Source organism: Squalius cephalus (assembly GCF_949319135.1).
Source record: "Squalius cephalus genome assembly, chromosome: 13".
Taxonomy (NCBI): Eukaryota; Metazoa; Chordata; class Actinopteri; order Cypriniformes; family Leuciscidae; genus Squalius; species Squalius cephalus.
Window position 1 is genome coordinate 32,323,099 of NC_137134.1, and position 22,458 is coordinate 32,345,556.

Sequence of the window (22,458 nt, forward strand, 5' to 3'; positions counted from 1 at the left end):
TTTGACCAGTTGGAATCAGTTCTGTGAGTTCTTTAGGACAGTCTTTCTGCCTTCGGACAATCAGGAACGTGTCCTGAGGGGCATTTTGGACCGTATGCAGATGCCGGATGAGCCACTGCCGACCTTTGTCGCTCATATGTTGGGTGAGTTTCGTAAGCTAAGGTCCCCTCCACCTCAACTAGAGCAAATAGACTTGATAAGGAAGCATGTGCTTGAGAAATATAGAGTCGCTCTTTATGGCACACCCATACCGTCAGTCATGGACCTTCTTTTGCGGGCTCACGAGCTTCATGCAGTCCTTGGTCCAAGTTTTGAGTGTCCTCCTCAGAGACAAGCTGGCAGTACGCCTAAAAGGGATGTTCACTGTTTTAAGTGCTCCTTGCCAGGATTCACCACTCGTACTTGTCCAAATTGTAGTCTAGGAGAAAGACTGCGTTTGTCTCCAATGGAGCCCCCAGAACCCCCGAGAGATACAGTCAATAGGGTGTCGGACGTTGGACGGATGGATGGCTCTGACCAAGCCATGGGTGAAGGAAACATGGCCCCAGACTTTGCCCAGAGGGGAAACTTCAGAGGAGGGAGGACGTTCAGACGAGGCAATCCTCCCTCCAGAAGATAGATGTGCCTCGCTTACCTGATGATTCCGTAAATGATCAACCTGAGCTGTGTCATGTGGAGGATATTGCTTCCACGTCCTATTGGAATACCCCGTTCAGAGTGAAGGTTAATCTTTATGGACAAGTTTTTGATGCAACTCTTGACACTGGTGCTTCTCTCTCTGCGGTGCACTCAGCGGTTGTCCAGACTATTCCTGGGGGGGACGTACGATTAAAACCGTGGTCTGCACCTCCAGTTCAGCTTGCGGATGGAGCATCCTGTTGCCCGCTGGGTGTCATTTGGTTGTCTTTGGGTTTCTTGGGCCAGCGTTTCTATCACCGCTTTGCTGTTGTCCATAATCTTTCTTCTCCCGTTATCTTGGGTATGGATTTTATGTTGAGATCTTCAGTTTCGATTCATGTTCCGTCCAGGACGGTAGTGCTCGGCGATGAGCCGGTGCCCTTTGAGGAGTTAGAGGGTGCTGACTTAAAGATACCTAGTCCTGATCCTGATTTGTCCTGCCTGGATTTCAATTCTTCTGCCCTGTCTGAGAAGGTTGGAGAATCATCGCTGGAAAACGAGCAGCAACATAAATTAACTGAACTGCTCAAGACCTTCAGTGGGTTGTTTGATGGACATTTAGGACGCACCTCTCTTGTGGAGCACGAAATTATTACAGCTGATGCAAAACCGGTTCACCTTGCCCCGTACCGCACTTCTCCTGCTAAAAAGGAACTCATTGAGTCTCAAATCAAAGACATGTTGAGAGAAGGGATAATTGAACCTGCCTCTGGTCCTTGGGCTGCCCCAGTTGTAATTGTACCAAAGCATTCAGGAGAGCCAAGGTTCTGTGTCGATTATCGTGCACTAAATAAGCTCACTGTTAAAGACTCTTATCCTCTACCGAGGATTGATGAATCTCTTGACTTCCTGGCTAGAGGGACTTTCATTTCCACCATTGACTTGGCCAGAGGCTACTGGCAGGTGGCAGTGGCGGAGAACTCCAAGCCAAAGACAGCTTTCATTTCCCACTGTGGGTTATTTCAGTTTCGGGTCTTACCTTTTGGATTGTGCAATGCGCCCGCCACATTTCAAAGGCTCATGAACACAGTCCTTGCGGGTCTCATCTATAAATCGTGTGCCGTCTACTTGGATGATATTGTGGTGGCGTCGCCTACTTTCGAACAGCACCTTGTGGACCTGAGAGAGGTTCTCACCAGGCTGGGATCTGCTGGACTGTCTATCAAGCTGGCAAAATGCCAGTTCTGCAGGAGCGAACTCACCTTTCTGGGTTACAAAATCACCCCAAATGGTATCATGCCAAATGAGGAAAAAGTGAGAGCAGTGATTGATTTTCATACCCCAGCTAATGTGAAACAAGTACGACAGTTTCTGGGAATGACCAGCTATTATAGGCGTTTCATCCAGGATTATGCCCGACATGCTGAGCCACTCTTTGCGTTGACCAGGACGGATGTTCCCTTTGTATGGTCAAATGAATGTCAGACAGCCATGGATTATCTCAAGGGAAAGCTTACTTCCGCACCTATTTTGACATTCCCGGACTTCTCTCTTCCTTTCTCTATCCATGCGGATGCGTGCGACAGTGGACTTGGCGCTGCACTCATGCAGAAGGACGAAAATAGCAGAGATGTTGTGGTGGCCTATGCAAGTCGTGCCCTCCATAAGTCAGAAAAACCCTATTCTACTCCGGAAAAGGAGTGCTTAGCGGTCATCTGGGCCCTCGAACACTTCAGGCCTTATATCGAGGGTCTACATGTGACTATTTTTTCAGACCACAGCAGTTTGAGATGGCTTATGTCGCGCCCAAACCTCTCTGGCCGGCTGGCTAGGTGGTCTCTCAGATTGCAGGATTTCGACTTTGACATTGTCCATAAGCCAGGGACAAGTAACAGTGTCCCTGATGCACTTTCACGTAACCCTGTTCCTTCTGGCAGTGTACCTTTGGGACTTCTCCCTGATTATGCCATTATTGGGGGACTGGACCTGCGTGCTTTACCCCCTGTAATGTTTTCAGATTGGGAGCACATTAGGCAGCTGCAGCTCAACGACCCAGAGACTGGAAAGCTGCTGCGGATGTTGGAGGCACAGGATGAGAATAGCGCTGAGGAGTTGTCTCAGTATGAGATCCAGGATGGACTCCTGTACTTTGTGGATGGCAAAGTGGCTTGTAATCTCCACCCTATGAAGCGCCTTAAACTGTACGCACCTACGGCTATGAAAAGGAGTTTGATGGAATATTACCATGATCACCCGATGGCTGGTCACTTGGGCATGACGAAGACTATAGCGCGGCTGAAACTTCGATTTTACTGGCCAAAAATGTCATCTGACGCTAAGAAGTATGTTGCCTCCTGTACTGTCTGCCAGTTCACAAAACCAAGCCAGAGAAAACCTGCTGGGTTCATGGTTCCCATCCGCCCTCAAAGACCTTGGGAGTATACTGGAGTGGACTTTGTGGGTCCTTTACCGCGCACACCCTGCGGTAATGCTTACATTTTGGTCTTTGTGGACTATTTTTCGAAGTGGGTGGAGGTTAGTGCAGTACGAGAAGCGACTGCCCAAGTTGCTGCCGGCAAGTTGCTTAGTGAGGTGTTCGCACGACATGGGGTGCCTAATTACCTGATTTCGGACAGAGGGTCACCATTTGTGAGTGAACTATTCAGGCATGTTCTCACTACTCTGGGGTCGGAACACAGACTTACAACTGCGTATCACCCCCAGACGAATGCAACGGAGAGGGTGAATCGGACGTTGAAGACGGCCATCCGTGCTTACGTCGGTAACAAGCACACTGCTTGGGATCGTTACCTGCCCCAAATTTGTTTTGCTTTGAGGACTGCTCCACATGAAAGTACGGGCCAAAGCCCATCCATGTTGCTGTATGGGCGAGAATTGAATACCCCTCTTGACCTCATCACTCAGCCGAATAGTGATGGTGGGGATGAACCTGGTATCCCATACCCGGAAAGCTTGGAGTCATCGATCAGAGAAGCACATGATCATGCTAGGTCCGTTTTGGATGAGAACCATGACAAAAGAAAGAAGTACTACGACAAAAGGCGTCGGCCTGTGTCTTACTCTGTAAATGAGTTGGTCAGAATTAAGACTCATCCCCGTTCGGATGCACTGGCGAACTTCACGGCTAAGCTAGCACCTCTATATGCTGGCCCTTACCAAATTGCACAAAAACTGTCGGAAGTGAACTACAGACTCATAGACGCGAGTACGGGGGCAGACGCAGGTGTATTTCATGTCGTGAATCTGCTTCCTTTTCGTACCTGGGAACCGCTTGAGTCAGAGACTGAGCCCACAGGGGTTTCTGTTGTAGAAACGTCAGCTGACAGTTCTTTGCTTGATGAAGTGCCGGAGGAAACGGAGGATACTGCCGGTGCTACCGCCGTAAACCTAACGGACTTGGGAATCAACGTTGACTATAGTCTCCCTGTGACGTCCAGTGCTCATGATGTGTCAGGAAATGTTGACAGTGTTGATGAGTTGCCTGACCTGCAGGTTGACGTTGGGTCTCAAAACGATGACTTGACTGTTAGTGATAATGTTCCTGACAGACACCATTATGACTTGAGACCTCGACGCGCACCAAGAATCACCTCAGACTGGTCGAGTAATAGGTGGACGAATGTGTACCACACAGACAGACTGGACCTTAAATAGTGTTTTGATTACGTCAATGTGTGTTAATTTGCTTGGTTTGTCACTTTGAAAGGCAGAAGGTTTAAAGGAGAAAAGAGGAGAATTGAGAATTAGTTTTAATACTTAGTCTGTTGACATGCTTGTTACAATGTTGTACACAAAAAGAGGAAAAATGTGTAAAAAAGGATGTCCTATATTTTGTTTCTGTTTGGTTACACGCTGTTTTCATTTGTTTGAAAATGCTGCTGCAGACAATGTATTTTGGTCCATCTGTACTGTCATGTATGCCAGTGTGTACCTTAGTAATACATTCTCCAGTATGGTTCTGTTATTTTGACAACTTTTCATGTATGAGGTTGTTTAAAGTGATGCTGTACTCAGTTGTGCACGGCTGAGGGCAGCCTTTACCTTCCTGGGGGGGATCTGTAACGGCCACCTAATGTTATAGTGTTCATGACATGAATGTTGTGTATGCCTTTAAGATGACATGTTATTGTATGCGCGCTGTTCAAGTGAGCGCGTGCGCAGTGAGAGAAGAGTATTGCTCGTGAGAGGAGAGAGATGACCGCTCTACCGACTGCTCCTTTGATTTACTGTGTTTACGTTCTACTCTTATTTGTAGCGTGTTTTCAGAGTGTTTTTCCCCTGTTAATATTCGCTCTATGACATGTATGAGAAGAGTGCATTTAACTGAGAGGAATTATATAAAGACTCGTGGAACTACCATCCGTTCGCGCTGTCTTTTCTATTCATCCTGGGCAGACTTAAAACTCTGACAGCGTTACAGTGTATCCAAGTGAATGCTTGCTAATGCTTACTAAGTTGATAGTAATGTCTCTTTGTGTAGCTATACGTCAATCTTCTTTGTGATTCTACACATTCTCTGAAGTATTGAAATTTTGAATGACAGTGAAAGTCTTATGTCTCTATCTAAAATAGAAATATATTATTTCAAAATGCGTTGAAGCTATAAAATTGTGCTTGAAAAAATATTAAAAGATTCTCATAGCAAAATTACCCATTGAAAAAAATGATTAACTTAGCAGCATGCCATAAAGACCATGTGAATATATATGTAGGCCTGCACATGACACTCTGATGCTGCTTCGTCCCATAGGGGTGTGATGAATCCGATCTTCAAGGAACTGGATTAAATATTTAAATGCTACTGATCCACTATCTGATTTCTGATTTCACTGGCACTATTTTCTTTTAGAGCTGCTGTACAGCCGAAATGAACTCTGTTTGCATCATTGAATCATTTTCCTGTTATTACTGTAAATATTCTTTGAAACAATGTGTAAAGCATTATATAAATAAAGGTCAATTGATTTGACTAAAGTTTTTCTGTGCAGGAAGTACATATTTTTCTGTTTTGTTTTTTTCTGTTATTGTAATTTTCAAAAGTTTTTGATGTTTAAAATGATAATGCCTACAAGTATATTCTTGATGTAGGCTATGCACTTTGATAAGATGTAATTTGCCAAACAAACAAATAAATGCAGCCCTCTTTTAGCCTTTTGATCTTAATGATATCTGACTAGATGATTTCTATACTGAATAAATTGAATTCCTTCAGCCTAAACTTTCATCTGAGTCATTCAGTGGTCAAGCTTTGTTCACTTAATTTGTTAGTAGCCTACAGTACATTACCAGCTAACTATTGAATTTTACTGATATTTACAGTTTTACCTTGAATGCATAAGATAAAACCATTTCTGAATGCTTTTTATAGCCTATCTTATATTCTGTAATTCGCTAATAAATAATAACAGTTTTCATATTTGTCAAAGTTTCATGCTGAAATAAACAAAAATCATTGCCTGCTGTTAATACATGCTATATGTTAAAAGGAATAGGCCTATTTACTTGTGTAAATAAAAATTGTGTATCACCAAAATTTCATGTCTTTTTTAAACTTTATTTGGGGAGATCAGATCATATCACATGCACCTTTCAAATGTATTCTTGCTCTTTCTTTTAGCATTTAGGCCTACTAGTTTATTTAAAAACGTTTATTGCTCATTTTATGTTTCTCCACACAGGTATACTTTGACCTGTATAATAATTCATCTACCCAGGGGCGCTGCTAAGGATTTTGGGCCCCATGAAAAGAATCTTGACAGGGCCCCCAACACAGCTGAGACTTTTTTCATATTAATTTACATAAAATCATGGTTTATGGTATTTTGACTATCATTCTCATATTTAAGTCAATCAGACAATTGAACTCCATCCCATGTCCACACCCGTAATTTGTCCTCTGTAATACTGCACTACTTCAGTACTATAATGTATATACTGTGCATAGCTGTACATGTGTCATATAGTGTATATATTTATATTTGTATGTATGTATGTGAGGCAAAGCCGTGCACCCGCTGCACCCTACTCTATCGAAACGTGCTAACTTGTCGAAAAATGCTACCGTAGAGACCTGGGGCCTCATGTACAAAGCGTGCGTATGCACAGAAAAGTGCCGAAGGCTACGATCATTGTCACGGGTGGTCCACTAACAATTTAGGCCTACTTACAAACCCACCTTTTCTTGTGAAATATTGGGTAACATACTGTCGACCCTTTGCCTCTTTCCAGGGTTTCCCCAGGTTTGATCACCCCAAATTTAAGACTTTTTAAAGACCTTTTTAAGACCACTTTAGTTAAAATTTACACCTACCTTGCACCCATTATGCAGTCATAAAACACCAGATCAAATCCCAATAATGACTATTACTAACAAATGTTTTAATTAAAAATACATTTATTATAAAAAAAACTCATTCAACAACACACTGCAAAGTGATGTTTTTGGTAAATATCAAACATTCATAACAATAAACAGATAAACTAACTTTTCAAATCGTCTTAGTAAAGTTTCTCAGCATTCAAATTGCTTCAACCATTGCTTCAGAGGGCTAGACAGATAGGTAAGAGAGATGTAGATAGTAGGGGTGTAACGGTTCACAAAATTCACGGTTCAGTTCAATACGATACACTTGTGTCACGGTTTGGTACATTTTCGATACAGCAAAAATAAATAAATGCCAGAGATTTTTTTTTCTATTATTATTATTATTTTATTTATTAAAACTAACACACTTTGACCAATGATGGAGCTATAATAGACTCTTCTTAGGAGCATAAACAAAACAGCTCCTTAGAAAAAAATGAAATGTAACCTAATATTGTATAGTAGTTATAAACAAAGGTCTATTTTTAGTTCAGATTAACATTTGAGGGCAGCAATTGTATTCATAATGTCAAAATAAAACCAACGTAACGTTACTTGAAAGCATTATACTATTCCTGCCAAACTTCATGGGTGCAGTTAGTGTTACTACAGTAAATCCATGGTGAATGTTGCTGATCTGTGGACACTGGATAGTTCATTCATGGCACAATGTTTCTCCCTGGCTTCCACACGAAAAAAAAAACTTGATCTGTTAAAAACGGAGAAATGTGAATGTTTCTCACTAGATCTCACAGCGATGTTGTTACTTCTGTGGCGAATTCAAATGATTTATTTACTGGATCTCTTATTACCGCTGTGTAACAGTGTCGCTTGATCAAGATCACTCGCGCTGCACTGGTCCAAACTGATAAGCGGTCCTTCAACCACACAATAACGAGTAAAAATCCAACTTGCAAATTGTTTACTCACCTTAAGATTATAAGTTGAGTGGGCAAATGTTTGAGCGCAATGTTGAGTTAACTTATAAAAACTATTTAACTGCATGTTTACTACTATTTGTCCAATGAACACAAAAAAATAAGTTGAGAAAACTTAATGTTTTGATTTCTGCGCTGGAACGTTTAACTTCCCACCATCGCGCATGCGCAGTCTGTCTCTATGTAAGTTACACGGGGTTTCCTCCTTCATCCACGCTATCGAAGGGACTCATCTCTGAGGTAAGTTTTATTTTGCTTTATGAATTAAAATAAGCTACATTGATTGCAGACATATGTTGGTAAAATATAGTATTATGTTAAAAGATATTTTCTGTGGAGACGATAAGTGTCTATTGTTAGAGATTATCCGCGTAGCACATGGCTAACTTACTTAACTATTGACACCTAGGCTAACGTTAAAGCGAGGAAACATGCTTGAATGTGAAAAGACAAGAACGTGCACGAAGTTTAAAATGTTAAGCGCAGTAAGTCGTTAAAAAAAGACTCAAATCTGGTGCTTGCGCTGATTGAGACAGAAGAGAGCTGTTTATCTCAGACAGAATGTGAATGCGAATTCAGTTATCTTTCACGGCTTATTGCTAATTAATAGTGAAATACACACAATTATTTCAAAAAACCCACTGTGTGTGTAGTATTCATGTAAATACAGTCGGCTATGTCTTAAGTGAACAAACAATGTTGTAAAATCCAGATGTTTCAGTATTAAATTCGATTTAAATTCAATTTCAAGTTTATTTGTTATATAGGCCTATATACAAATGTCAGTGACAATTTGTACATGCTTAGGTTGAGGCTCAGGCATTCTACAGTAGTGCAATATAATACAATTTAGAGGGGAAAAAATATAGGCCTATATATGCAAAACAAATATTATGTTAAAAATATGCATGTTTGCTTTGTATATTAAATAATGTTTAAAGTGAAAATATGTTATCTGCCGCTGTCAGTGTCCTTCCTGTTAATCAATGAAAGACAAAATCGCTCACTGCTCTTTAATAACTTTTGTATTTTTAAGGAAAAAATGAATAAATTTTTTTTCACATTTGATTATTCCATTTCTGTAGTATTTTTACTATATGCAAATTAACCTACTGTAACTGTTTTTTTTTTGTTTAATATGAATCTTTGTTATGTTGTATTTGTCCCTTTTAGACTAAAGAACATCAGTACAGCAACAAGAACCTCTGATGTGCTAAAACAGTGGCCTTTGTTTTTGAAAGATCAGGTGAGTTTATCATTTTTAGTTAGTAGAACTGAATTAACGTGTAGGCCTACACTTAATTCTTACTGTTTTAACAATGTTTTTTTTTTTTTTTCCAGGGTCTGTGCTGAGTATTACAGGTTTACACAAACTAATCAGAAGAGCACCCTTTTCTCTTAGTTAGATGAATACACATCTAATTGTACAAAACAAGTGGTGGAGCGTATCCGATGAGATGAAGATCCTCCTAGACCAACTTAATCATCAGGTAATTATTTTGCATGTGGTCATATCTCTCTGGTTAAAGGCTGAATTTTGCCATCTCCTTTTCAAGGTAATTCCCATGCTTCTCTTTGGATATAACATGCATGGCTTGTTCCATATTTGTTTTCTGTCTTTCAGACACAGAAACTGCAATGTGCTTGGTCAAAGAAAGGCTACAACTCTCAGAGCTCTACCTTTGTTTATGAGGGAAAAGTCAGGAAACATCCTGAAGACTTGCCTGGTAAGAAGATGTGTGTCACCAGCATATACACTCACACTTGATATAATTTCACCTGTTCACCAGATCCCCATGATGTTGTGCCACGTGTAACTATATTAAAGGAATAGTTCACCCAAAAATGAAAATTAGCCCATGATTTACTCACCCTGAAGTCATTAGGTGTATATGGCATTCTTCTTTCAGACAAATACATTTGGAGTTATATTAAAACGATTCCTGGCTCTTCCAAGCTTTATAAGGGCAGTGATATAGTGGCAGACTTGAGGGTGAGTAAATCATGGGCTAATTTTCATTTTTGGGTAAACTATCCCTTTAATACTGATATGGCATCTAGCAGCACAGGTGCAGGAAATTGGGAGATGTATTCTGTTTATCAGTTTTAGATCTATGGCTGAATTTGAACAAGCTTAAAAACATGACCACCTTTACTTTTCAAGTGAAGGTACATGAGCACATGTTTAGGGTCACTCTGTGGTGTAACGTAATTCAAAATAAAAAAAAGTTATGTCAATTTATTTTCTACTGCAGGACACAGAGCCAGATGACATTCACAAGGGGAGAAGATGAGGATCTTAACTATCATTGAAGATGATGTTGCAACTGTTCCACTCCAACCCAATTATAAGGTGCCTCTTTGTAGTACTATAAGAGCAGATTGGGCTAGATAATGTGCAAGAACTTTGCCACAGCTGTTACTCTCATCTTTGGCTTGATTTATGCCCTCAATGTGAACTGTCCTAAGGGACCGTTCGGTATTTATGGAAGGGGCCACCGGAGGAAAATAGGGGAGGGTCATGTCTTTTTATTCTTTGTTGAGGGGAGGGTCATCCAACTTTTTTTAGTCTAGGGGGAGGGTCACCCAACTTTTATATTCATTAAAACAGCAACATTTCAAAGTGGCTTGTTTGGTGCTATTTTTTTCCATTTAGCTCCATGTTGATCTCGCGTTATCAGCCCCCCTTCGATATCAGATGGGTCTGACCCAACAAAAATCCAGTTTGGCGCTGTTTGACAGTGTGCGCTTCAGTTCGCGCTTAGAAAAAGTGCATCATGTCAGAACAGAATGCCAAAGAAATGTTTACCCGGCAAAGCTTTAAAGCACGAGCAAATAATGAACTTTTGTTAAGTGCACAGTGTCCTGTGAGTAACTCTACCGCTGCATTAACATGTGATGTGAACGTACGTCGAGTTTAACAGTATTGGGACTGAGGCGCCAGAACTGCTGATAGAATGTGCGCTGTAGGGCAAAACTGCATATTTTAGTTTCCATTCTTATTTTGTTTCCACGATGTGTAAGATGTAGGGCTACCACCAGCCGCGGCGCTACCATTGGGCCCGGGTGGGCATTTAGGTCCGGGCCCACCCATTTTCTATAGCCTATGGTTTTGTACGTTTCTTCATTCGGATCTATTTGCGATGATCGATCCAAATTCTAAACAAACATGCTTCGTCCTTGTTACATTATTCATTAAGATAATAATTAATAAATGCACGCATAATTATCAGTGAACTTGATAAATGTTGCAGATATGTTTTACATGCATGCACAAACAAATGCCTTTCATCTTGTGTGTGCAAAATTCAGAATAAAATGAATGTGCAGCAATTTGTACAAATACAGAGTCTGAAGGCCTACTGTGTTGTTACCATTAAATAAGCTCATTTAGTTTCATTTTTGTTAAAATATAATGTTATTTTTTCATCTATGTTGATTATGAAAAGTGAACCGCACACACGAGTATACACAATATCGAGAGACATGGAGCGGGTCAGACATGATTTTGACCACTTAATTCAGTTTTGTTTTGCAGAAAGCGATTTTTTTAAGTGAATTTCGTTTTGTATAAATTGTATCTTAATTTTAATATTTTTTTTTATCAACCAATTGCCAAATACCAAATATAGCAGACAACACAATCATAGAGGCGCCCGCGTGGTCACTTGCACTGCTCGTAAACAGGAGCGCATCTCATCCTAACTTAACGAAACTCAGCATATGCCTCACATACATGAAATATATCTTAAGAAAGCTTGAAATGTCTTTTTAACAATTTAAAACGAAAAGAAATAGGCTACTCTCTGGTTATGTAATGATGTGCATTTCTCTCTATAGGCGTGTTCACTACTACGGAGATGGCGATCGTCAACTTCATCTTTACAGCTGTTGTTGCTGTTAATAAACTAAAAATAATAGGCTTTTAATTTTATTAAACAATAAATTAAATGAAATTTTTATTGTATTAAAAAAGCAACAAAAAAATCCTGTTTATCAATATTGTGTGTGTGTGTGTGTGTGTCGAAATAATTTGTCCGCAGCTGCTCAAAAAAAAAAAAAAAAAAAAACAGTCAAAAACCCCACTGTCAGTGTTTTGTAAGGAACAGGCAAATATGTTCAATATAGCAGGAGACATTTTAATTGTTTACTAATAAAACAGTTATTTTTTTATGTCAGTGTCGGCTAGACAGATGAATTTGACGACTCGCGATCTTCGCAGCGCTACCACATCTTTAAATCACTATTAGTAGCCTAGGCTATTATTTAAGTTAACATAAAATACATAGACCTACACCACAAAAACTAGTTGAGGATAAATTCGTTAAAATTGGGCGATTCCAGTGAATGGACGTGACATTTGCAGTCAAAACTTAAAATAAAAATTCTCAGAAAATGCATTTATTTGAAACGTCTGAAAGGAGTCAAGACATTAGAAGAATATCAGTCACATGCGTTTTATATTTAATATGAGGGAAATACACATGTGACGTGACACAAAAAAATCTTTAACTTTTAGGTGGCAAAATATTTTTTAGTAGCCTAATTCTATAAATTACACTGTGCAAACCAAAATATATATACCCACCGGATGAATATCGGCCTCCACAGAAAATTAAATTTTATATTATTTTTATTTTATTTTTCGTGTTTGCATTTATGTGAAAAAAATAAATAAAAATGTTACCGACGTGACAGTTCTCCATTACGCACGGACATGACTGCTCTGAAGCGACTTTAAAAATTGCACAGAGACCTCAAACAGAAAGCACAAAGCCTTTCTTTAAAGTGAATTTCATTTTTTTAATTAATTTTATCTTAATTTTAATCAATGTCTCATCTGGATTTAATAAATAAGAAGTAGTCTAAATATAGTAGAAAATAGATAATCATGACACGGAGGCGCGGGCGAGTGAACTGGACTCTTGTCTCATAAATGAACCGAAACTCAGCGTAAGGTATGCTACTTGCCTCATAGACCTGGGAAATATATAGACAGCTTGAAATGTCTACTTTTAAACATGCAGAACAATTCAAAACGAAGGAAAACAGACTGCTTTCTCCTTATGAAATGTGCATTTCTCTCTGGCGTGTTCTGAGAAGATCGCGACGCATCGTCAACTTCATCTTTGCAGTCGACACAGAAAACACTTGTTTATTAAAAACAATTAAAATGTCTAGCTATATATGACATATTAATAATCATTACTTTTGCCGGTTCTTTGTGACAGCTTTTAGATGCTTTATTCGCAACGCCACCCACATGTTGAACGAGTCACACCGCATCAGCACCGAAAACATTATTTTTTTTTCAAATCTAAAATAAAAAATCGTGATACGAACCAAATCGTAGGTTTGGTCTATCGTTACAGCCAGATGAGAAAGCAAGAGTTTATGGTTTAAAAAACAAACAAACAATGGCTATCTGAACATCTTTGCCAAGCGCAAACCAGTACAGAATTAGGCTAATCAATAAATTATCGGGGAGGGTCATGCCTTTTTTCACAATCATTTTGGAGGGTCATAGAAAAAAATATTGCTGGCGAAGGGAGGGTCATGTCTTTTTTGACAACAGATCTCAAAACTCCTCCGGTGGCCCCTTAAATAAATAACGAACAGTCCCTAAACAATTAAAATACACAAAATACACTTTTGACTAAATTAAAAATTGTTTATTGGTCTTGACCTAAAGTGCTCAGCAAGAGTCCGGTCCTTCAAAAAATTTTTGTTCAAGTAGCTGCAATTCATATGGATAATTGTAAGAATGAGCATTTATTTGTTCCAGTTTGTACTCTTATTTAGTGCATAGTCTTTTTATGGCTTCATTTCTTCTCTAGAACATAAAGATATAAATGTAAACCATGTTTTATATAAATGTAACACATATGATTTAAACCATGTCTTCTGAATACAGTCGGATATCAAGATTTAAAAAGAATTGTTAGTTTATTGTTTCTCCCAAAACTGTATTACTTCAGAAAATACAAATTACAGCTGCATGTCTTTGTGTCTTGCACAGAAGAAAATAAGTCCTATGAGTTTGAGACAGAAAAAAGTAAATAATTATGATTTTGGGGTAATATATTCCTTTGAATAAAAAAAGAAAATTCTTGTCATGATGACAGCTAATTGAAATGACATTATTATTTGCCTTCAACATGCTTCTGAATAAATGTTTTGTTAACATTGACTCACTGTTTTCAGTTTTTGACTTGGGCAAAGTTATTGTAGTTTCCAGTCTTAACATATTATTACTTAGTACCAATTTCCTTTAGGATTTTTTTGTTCACTCAACTTCAGACATTGAGACAAATCTTTTTGAATTGGCTCAACTTAAAAAGGTTTGTTAAAAAATAGTTGCACCTCTCCAGAAAACTAACAATCTTAAGTTAACCCAATAACAAAAAAATTGTAAGACTTAAAACTTAATTTCAGTCAGTCTAACTGTTATTTACAAAAGTTGAGTAAACAAAAAAAAGCTGAAGGAAATTAGTACTAAGATTTTTTTTGTTGTACTGGCTTAAAATTTTTTGCAGTGCAGTTTCGTTCCGCTTACATTACGTTTGCACATTTGATGTTGGACAATGTTGTGGTAGCGCCGGCGTCTCTTATATTATGAGCGCGCTTGCCAACCATTTGAGGCATTTTCACTTCCTCTTCCGTCAAGTTGATATTTATTTGTGTTGCCTGGATACAATTTGGGCGGACTGAACCATTTTATGATAATCGAGAGGGGGAGAGGGGCCCACGGACGTTTGTGTTTCCTAAACAAATAAAAAAAATTGACACCAGGAAACAGCAAATAGAATAATTTAAAGTTAATAATTTTTACTATCAAATATTTTTTTTTAGCACCACAATTTTATTTGGGGCTTCTCTGGGCCCCCTCTTAGTCATGGGCCCCGAGAATCGTCATCGTTTACCCCCCCCCCCCCTCTCCTCCCCCTCCCCCTCCCCCTCCCCCTCCCCCTCCACCCCCCTCCCCTCCCTTTTTTTATTTTATAACTGTTGGTCCATTAAGCCTCATTAAGCGTTTTCTTGGTTTTCTATGGGAGGAAAACGTACAATTAAACACGTTGCGTTCATATTCTGTGCTCAATTGTTTTTCTGTATGCTTTGTATGGTGTTTCCTGAGTTTGGTCTTTTAATACCACTGTCTCAATTAAACACGTTGCGTTCATATTCTGTTTCTCTATAGCTGATCCAGGTTCAGGTCTGTCTTCAGGTGCTGTTGCAGGAATATCTGCTGCTGTTCTGCTGGTGTGTGTAGCTTCAGTTGTTGGTGTGACTTACTATCACCACAGGAGCTCTGAAAAGGATAAGCATCACCTACAGATACTATAAGAAAACTTTGTGTGCAAAATTATTACCTGGCTCTCGGGAATACTTGATTCTGATTGGTCAGTCGGGACATTCCATGCTCAGCTATTTCCTGATAATGACATCATAACTAAAATTCGGTTGAAGGGGCGCCACTTGTAGGGGTTTTCCAAACGAAAGTGAAAGACTGAATCTCTTCACGAAGGGGGCTTCCACAAGTCTGTTAGTGAAGGGTACATGTGACGGTCATGGAAGTCATTTTATTGCTTATGGTCATGTGACTGCGAGTCCTCGCGATTCAATTTACAATGTAATATCTATAATAAAAAAAAAAAGACTCTTTAGATTTCCTGTGGCATTTTGTTGCTTGTGTTTTTATTATTGAATTGTGTTTAGTGTATTTCTATTTAATTCAATAATTAAAATAATCACGGCATTATGTAATAATAGTTGTATATTTTTAAACATCTTCATTCCTCATGGATTGCATTAGTTGGTTCACAAACCTTTTTAAAAATTAATATTTTATTGTTATAAAACCCTTCAATTAAAAACAGGCTTATTTATGATTCATAGATGTGTATCAGATGGGTGTTATTCCATTCTCAGTTTAAATTTTGTTGTTTTATTGGCATGACATATTTCTACATTTCTGTTTCTAAAGCATTTGCAGCTTTGTTGCGTAAAATAAAAAAAAGCAAAGTGAAAATTTGCAAAGCAACGAAACAAATGAAGAAACTGTAATTGGAAAAAAATATATATATTCATATACTTAATGGCAATTAAAGGAGTGATATAATGCCCTTTTCACAAGATGTAAAATAAGTCTTTTATGTCCCCAGAATGTGAAGTTTTAGCTTAAAATACCCCACAGATATTTTTTTATATAGCATGTTAAAATTGTCACTTTTTGAGGGTGAGCAAAAACGCACCGTTTTGTGTCTGTCCCTTTAAATGCAAATGAGCTGCTGCTCCTGGCACAGAGGGTGGAGCCTCAACAGCTTGTGTTCTTTTACCTCACACACACATGCACTGAAAATTTCAAAAACTTTTAGTCTTTTATGTTCAAACCATAGTAGGACAATGATGGAGAGACTCAAGAAATGACATGTAGAAAGCAACAGGACATTTCTGAATGGTAAGTTGATGAATTTATGTAGCTGATGTGTAGTTATCTTCTAGTCATTGAATAGCATATTCTGTCATGATAATCTATAAACGTGTTCAGGGGGCGGGGTTTATGTAAATTTTAGGGTTAGTGATGTCACTAACCCGGGAGGAATGTCAACACATTCTCATACCTAAGACGTCACTTTTTGTCACTTTCAACCATGCTTCAATATCTGACGCTCAAAGCACCCTTTAGCGTCCATATGTGACGCTTCGGTTATGGGTAGGTTTAGGCGTCATGTAACTGACGCTTTCGAAAGCGTCAATATCCGACGCACAAAGCACCCTTAGCGTCAATATGAGACGCTTCGGTTGGGTAGGTTTAGGTCTGTGGTAGGGTTATGCGTCTCATATGGACGCTAAAGGGTGCTTTGAGCGTCAGATATTGAAGCATGGTTGAAAGTGACGTCTTGGGTATGAGAACGGGCTGGGAATGTCGTGTAGTCCCTATCAATTTTTGTTTGTTGTAGTCCTTAAAAAATGATTTCTTTAAAAGCAAATATCTCCCTTTGCTTTGAACGTTGTAACTTTGCAGATGTTGTTTATGCGCAAACAGCAACATTACACACTAACTAAGTTAGAAAAGTGAAATCATAATCAACCACCCCTTTAAATGAAATAGATGAATATTCGAGTTTTGGCCACCATATGGACAGATATGCATCTGAAAATGCATACATGTAAATCACTATTATAGATTGAAACTCACAATATTATGATATCTGATGGATGTTTTTTATTCAATGCCACAAAATAACAATCATTATTGACATTAGCTGCCAGAAAGAGAGAGAAAAAAATACATAAAGCACATTAAATGCACACATTTCTATCATGAATATGAGTATCATTAATATAGATTTCTAAATCGTTCCAGAATGGTCTTATAGTAGACTAATAGACTTACATTAGACAAAATAAAAGTGTCAAAATAACTGGACAAAATCAATGTTATCTGCTCTTATTGCAGAATCTCTGACAACGTTCAAAAGACAACTGAAAACTCATCTCTTCTGTGAGCACTTAACCTCATAATAAAAATAAAAAAACCTTTTCCTTTTATCCTCCTTTGTCTGGCTTATGCTACGTTGAGCAATGCCTGAACTTTGTATTTTGAGCACTTTTTGCGTTTTTTTTTTTTTTTTCTTGTCTCTTCCTAATGGAGAAAATAAATAGGAAAAATGCATCTAGAATTAAGTCTGCTGAAAACTTGGTCTCTTACACTGTTAAGATGTGTACATTTACACTGTGTTTTTAAATAAAGTGTTTCATTCTGTAAATGTGTTTTTATTCAACAGCCATACAATCTGAATCTGAATTCATAGGTTATTATTATTAAGACGCCCCTTAAATTAAAACATAAGCATATATTTGATTCATATCAGTTCGGTAGGAAAAATTCAGTCAAACTATTGTATAAATCACTGAAATATTTTTACATTGTAATTGTGGAGTTTCTGCATACATTTATGAAAGGAAATTAAAATAGCATTAGCAACATAACATACATTGAGAAAAAATTAAAACAGTATAATTAATGCATGGATTGCATTAAAAAATACAATTAAATATTAAAGAATATTAATAGTTTTAGCCTCAGATGGAGAGAATAGGAAAGCAAAGCTTCGTTTTGCCATCACTAAACAATTAGACCAGACATACTTTCATCTTTACGATAAAAAATCCAATATATGCCACAATATTTATGACATCGCTTCTGGATTCTTCATTTGACCTCTTGAAGCTCTGACGTCATTGACCAGAAGAACAGCAGCAGCAGCAGAAGCCACGCCCATCAGCGCAGTGGCGACCAATCGGAGCACAGCTTCAACTGAATTACAACAGGGGGTGTGGCCTTATGGAGAAACAAATGAAACACATGATAAAATAAATAAAGATTTTCAACAAGCTGTTTTTCATGTCTTAGTCTTTCATGAATTTAGATCAATGATCAAAATATCAAATGTTCTGCTCCACACAAGAAAAATAATAATTAAAAACAGTTTTAAAAACATGAGATGACAGAAGCTCATTCATCATGTCTGGCATCTTAAGTTATAAGTCTCAATAAAATCAGCGTTATAAAACACATTTAATGTAAATTATTTAGTGTACACTATACACTATACACATCAATGAAAATGATGATGATGATGAAGAACACTGTGAAGAGTTACTGATGATGAGGACAGGAACAGGCAGACGAGCTGAAATAAAGAGAATTAATAACATGTAGGGAATAACTGACAAGACACTGTTGACTTCTTGATATTTTGTTCAGTAATTTGTCTCTCATCAGCAATTTTGTATTTATAGCTAAATCTCAATAATCATGATACTACTTTAAATCCTAAAAAGTTATCTTTACATGGGCCTAATACATTGCATAATATATCAGGTATATCAAATATCTAAAACTTATGGAAATACTAATTTAAACAATATGAAACTAGATTTTCTTATATTTTTTAAAGGAAATATGAGTAGCGTCTGTGCAGAACTCACTCTCTCAGTGTTATGCAGTGGTTGTCAAGTAAATGGATTTAAACATTAAACAAAACTGATTAATTTTTTAATCTCTTAAGTATTTGACTGCTTAAGTGTGTATCTGAGACACTGCAAACATTCATTACATGATAGTACGCAATCACATGCTTCTCTAAAGCTATTTTGAAACAATGGGTATTGTGCAAAATTCTCTCGTGTTGAATTTAGGGGAAGAAACAAAGTCTCAGCTTTAAAGTTATGTCCATTTTATCACCAAATTCAAACAATAAATGGCGTTTTGACGATCTTAAATGTGACGACCCAGATCGCTGTAGCACCTCAGTTCAAGCAGCAGTGCTAGACTTTTCTTCCACTTTAATAAAAGTTATGTCTCAAAAAACATGCATGAACATCAGAAGGTATGTTGAAAGATACAGTTCAACTTTCCGAAAATCCGTATCATGACTCATGTAATGACTTAATCTGTGTTTCATCCGCGGAAGGACATCAATAAAACAGCTTGTGAACAATATCACTTAATGTTGCATTTACCTCAGGAAAGTTCACAGCTCTTTAGTTAGCTATAAAAAACACTATAAGAGCTTATTTACTGTTAATTATATGTTTGAATAAATTTCTCATGAAGAATTACCAACATTCGAGTTCAAACATTTTAGCTTTCATTTGAGTGTAAATAGGCCATTATATCTGGAAATAAATAGCAGTTGAATATAGCTCCGTTGTTAATTTTAACAGTGTACCAAATGAGAGGGTTTCCCTGTATAGTTTGCAGCATTATTTGGGAGATAATTATTTCCTTATAAAAAATAAAACTATCGGCATCGGCTATCTGTGCATCTCAGTCTAAACAGAATTCAACATTTCATTATAAGTAAAGAGAATTAGGCATTTTGTGAAATTCCTTTAGAGATAGTATTATATAAGGACAAACATATTTAACTTTTCATATTTTGTGAAAAGATGCCTTCGAGACCACCAGCTTGGGATTGTAAAGAAAAATTACAGTGTTATATTATCATCTATTTCCTTTCGATCTTGTAAGATGTGGAAGTGAAGAAGTTCCATCAAGTGTTTTTGAACTAAAGCCAATTCATCATAGTAATAGTTTTACTAATAAATAGTTACTAATAATACAGTAACATTGTAATTGTATGTGGTCTGTTTTGTGCATTTGATGAATCCTTTATAAACTCCAGAGTTTGTGGTTCTGGTGTTTGTGATGGTCAGAAATCCAGTTTGATAATCCAGCTTCAGTTTGTCTCTGAATCTGCCATCAGGACCATCCGATGTGTTTCCAGGAGTTTTATCTATAAGAGCTATGCAAGTATTTTCAAATGTCTATGTTATCAGATCATGTGTCTGTATTTTAGTAACATTAGATTCTGAGTGACTGAATCTCCCTCCATCACCGAAACTGAAACGATCTTCACTGTATCTGAATCAGCAAACAATGGAGAACACAGACAGTTTCTCAGTCACACACTGAAGTTATTGCAGTAAAATAAATATCTTAACATTGGTTTAATTAAGCTTTAACTTTAGGCTTATAGTTTTGAAATGATCACAAACATTCTTTTTGGCTTTGACATTAAAGTAAGACTCTGAAAACTGTGGTGAAGTGAGATCCTTTTTAAAAAAAAAAAAAAAAAATTTTTTTATTAAAGGCCAGCTCAGGCCAGACATACTGTATATATATATATATATATATATACCCATACGAGAATACCCACGCCGCCGTGCTTGAAAGTGTCTGGACCCCTTACAGTTGTGTAGGTGTGCTCACAAGAACGCAAGAAGGCCCTAGACATTAGCTTGAGATGTCGACTCAAGGACATGAGAGCCCGGAGTGGCATGAACATCCAAACTATAGTTTCTTATGAATGTGTGCGGAGAGGACCAGCCTGCCACATCACAAACGAGTTGTAAGGGGGCACCCCTTGCCAGAGCAGTAGAGGACACGACCCCCCTGGTAAAGTGAACCCTTAGACCGCGCGCCTCATAGGCAAGGTCAGTAGCATCCCTGACCCAATGTGACATGGTCAGCTTGGTGGCAGCAGCCCCCGTTACTGCCCCTGTGCCCCATAACAGACGAACAATTGCTTTGACTTACGTCACTGTCTAGTGGGGTGGACGTAGGCCTGAAGAGCACCGATTGGACAGTCTGTGAGATCTCTCCTGCTCCTGTGTTGTAAACAGCGGACGGCAGAAGGCCTCAAGGGTGACTGGATGTATGGTCGAGAATGGAACCTTAGGCAGGTAGTCAGGATGAGGATGCAAATTCACTTTTACCATGCCTGGGGCCAAGACTAAGCAGGATGATGAGATCGACAGAGCCTGCATATCCCCCTTTCTTTTTAAAGAAGTTATAGCCAATAGAAAAAAACATTAAGTTCAGAAGTTTGTCAGACGCTGACTCTAGAAGTTCAAAGGGGGTCCCAACCACACCCTCGAGGACTATAGCTAAGTCCCATGAAGGGATCTTGGTTCTTACAGTCATCTGGCCCCACGAATGAAGCGAGCGAGCAGATGATGTCTCCTGAGTAGCACCCCTTCCACCAAGGCATGGCAAGCTGAAAGAGCGGCCACATAAACCCTGAAAGTAGAGGGGCATGTGCCTGTCGACAACTTTTCCTGCAGGAAGTCCATAACTGAACCAATCTGAGAGTCGATGTGATCTGCATTATATGCTGTAAACCTCCTTTCAAAGACACCCCATTTACTGGCATAATTCTTTCTAGTGGATGAGGCCCCTAGCACTTAGAATGGTCTCAATAATGTTAGGCGAAAGCCCAGTGTCCCTCAGCTGGTACCCATCAGCGACCAAGCATGAAGATTCCACAGGTAGAGCCTGGGATGGAATATAGTGCCCTCCACCTGAGACAGAAGGTCCCTCCTCTCCGGAATCACCCACGGCGAGCAGTCAAGAAGAGATATTATCTCCGAGAACCATACTCTGTTCGGCCAACGCAGTACTATCAGTAAGTAGTAAGACCCTTGTTGGTGAACTCTGGCTAGAACTCCTGGGAGCAGAGATACTGGAGGAAAAGCATACAGGCGCATTTGGGCCATGTGTACACCATCGCGTCCAGACCCAGGGGGGCTGGGTATCTCAGAGAGAAGTAGAGTGGACATTGCACTGTCTGATGGGAGGCAAAGAGGTCCACCTCCGTTTTGTGAATGACAGGAACATCTCCTGAGCCCAGAGAAAAATCTGCATTGCTGTTCTGTTCAGATTGCGTGAGCGCAGACCTCTCTGGTGATTTATTTAAGAGACTACTGCTGTGACACCTGCACTAGGACATGAAAGTATTTCAGGGCCAGAAATACAGCCATCAGCTCGAGGCATCCGCCCGCCATCCGCTGATTGCTGTATACATAATATTTTTCATTTGATTGGTTCAACCGCCCGCCACCCGCCCGAATTGAATGAAAATATTATTTTTCGTCACGTCATCCGCCCGATCCGTGGTTTATCTGCGGAGTCCGCGGCTGTAACCGCCAACCGCGCATCTCTAACGG

At 38.7% G+C, this 22,458-nt stretch overlaps 1 long non-coding RNA gene across 1 annotated transcript; it reads left to right on the top strand.

The window, feature by feature from the left end:
- Positions 1–8,380: 8,380 nt before the first annotated feature.
- LOC307170359 lies at positions 8,381–9,332 on the top strand. Its single transcript, XR_013823358.1, has 3 exons — positions 8,381–8,504; positions 9,115–9,187; positions 9,283–9,332. It is a non-coding gene; the product is annotated as an uncharacterized lncRNA (long non-coding RNA).
- Positions 9,333–22,458: the final 13,126 nt, after the last annotated feature.